Here is a 2,122-nt window from a genome sequence, read left to right as displayed (position 1 = left end):
AAATTCAACGCAGTAGAAGCTGCATTCCATTGGAGAAGTTTGTTGGAATCCATGCGGAAGCAAGAAAAGTTCATTTTTTTCGGGATTTTTTCTGTCTTGAGCTTCACACAACAATTAAATTGCAATAAGTTGAACAATTGAAAGAGCATTTGGAATCGATGAATTCAATCAAGAAATATGATGACTGCCAGGTTATTTTGGCTATTATGTAAGGAAAACCTGTCAACTCAAACAAACTTTTTCTGTTCTAAATTTCCTACACTCCATTTTGCAAGTAACAACAATGTAAGTAAGTAACAATTCTGACTTTTCCTTAAATTCCGTATCTTCAATACAAAATCTATTAGGGTGGTAATCGTTTTTAAGCAATCATTCTTTTGAATAAATATGCCTAAGTAATCGGGTTGATAAGAAATTTTCGCTAATAATGAAACAAAATTCAATATAGCACGATTGGAAATTTCAAAAACTGTGCAATATTGAGCTATTAATTGAGTGAGGTACCGCTCTTGAAGTACTCCCTGTCGTGCAAATAAATTCACTCAAATAAATTCATTCATATTGTAAATTAATGCTAATGATACTATGAATCACTCTTAACATATCTACATTCCTTAAAATTGTTTCCCACATTTTTTTGTTGTTATCTTATCCAACCAATTTGCATTCTTATGTTTAAACCCTTAATTTCCCATGTCAATCTTTCTGTTCAATCTTGTTATAATGCTTGTACCATCTCCAGTGGTTTCCAATACTTGAATTCTTCATGTAAACCACTCCCATTTCTTAACATATATATCTCGGTCCCAAATCCTGGGGGAGGGGGGGGAGGGGGGCTTTTGGCGGCTCTCCTCTTCGAAGGTTATCGGCTTCTTCTTCTGCTTATTCTTCGCTTCTACGGACATTGGCGGATTTTTATCAATCTCTTCTCACGATAAAGGTTAATATCCCTTACTGCTGCGTATTCACAAGACAAATCGACCTCCGGACAAACGCTTTCGCATTAAGCGCTTCATTTGGATAGATTTGATTGGAATTTGATTACCCAAACTGAGCTCGGCAAATAATTTATCTGGCAGTCTTTAATATTTCACGACACCCCCTTACTGGTTAGTATCAAAAATTTGAGAAATCCTTGGGTATTTATTCGACATTGAAAATACAATCTAAATTATAGTGAAAAATTCGGAATTGCAAAAGCTGTCGTGATTTGATTTTGTTCTGATTAGTCAATGGTCAGCAGGAACTTTAATGGGTTGGCTTACAGTAAAATTTGGCTTCAGTGATATTGTGTTGTAGTTCCATCAAATATTGTTGCGGAGTGAAGGGTTTGAAAGATTTCGATGTGAGTTATAGGTACACAAGAAATTTTAACGAAGGCTTACCTTATTACGGTGGAAGTTCGTAAGCGCGTCAGTTATGGCACGAAAATGATCCAGCAGAAAGGATTATTAACTTTTATTAATATATATAAAAGTAATAAGACCAATTGAAAAAGCAACAGGAAGGAACAGAATATCGATATGAGAGCAGTTTAATCAAGAAGGGATATAACTGTCTCGTTGATACAGGAGTAAAGGCATTTTTACTATCTTACAAAGAGTTGTATATATGTGTTAATGGAGTGGAGTAATTTACATAAAACGTTAAAAAAGGGTGTCCTTTTAGATACAAAGGAAACTGTAAATATCCAATTGCATAATAAGCATTGTAACAAGATCAGATGGGAAGGTTAGTATGTAAATTGGACATCCTTTGTCATTAAAGATGTGAATTTCCATTAGACAAAGATAAAAGAAACGTATGGGAAATAATTTTAAAGGATGTAAATTGGTTAAATGATTCACACTACTGTTAACATTTACTTACAATTTGGATAAGGAATTTATTTTATTTGGGATTTCGCGATATTAAAATTCGCGACAAAAGCATGGATCATTGACAGTCGAAGTGACAATAATCCTGAGGCCCTTGTAGCGAATATTGTTCGGGTTCGTTTGAGAGGGTGATGTCGGAGACCACTATTGCCAGCTATATAACGCGAGATGTCGTAGCGTTAAGTTGAATTGAGTTGATGCAAATACGATGATTTGAGTTGAGTTGTACACGCACCAGATTGTAG

Source organism: Loa loa (assembly GCF_000183805.2).
Source record: "Loa loa unplaced genomic scaffold supercont3.841, whole genome shotgun sequence".
NCBI lineage: Eukaryota > Metazoa > Nematoda > Chromadorea > Rhabditida > Onchocercidae > Loa > Loa loa.
This window is presented reverse-complemented; position numbering follows the sequence as displayed.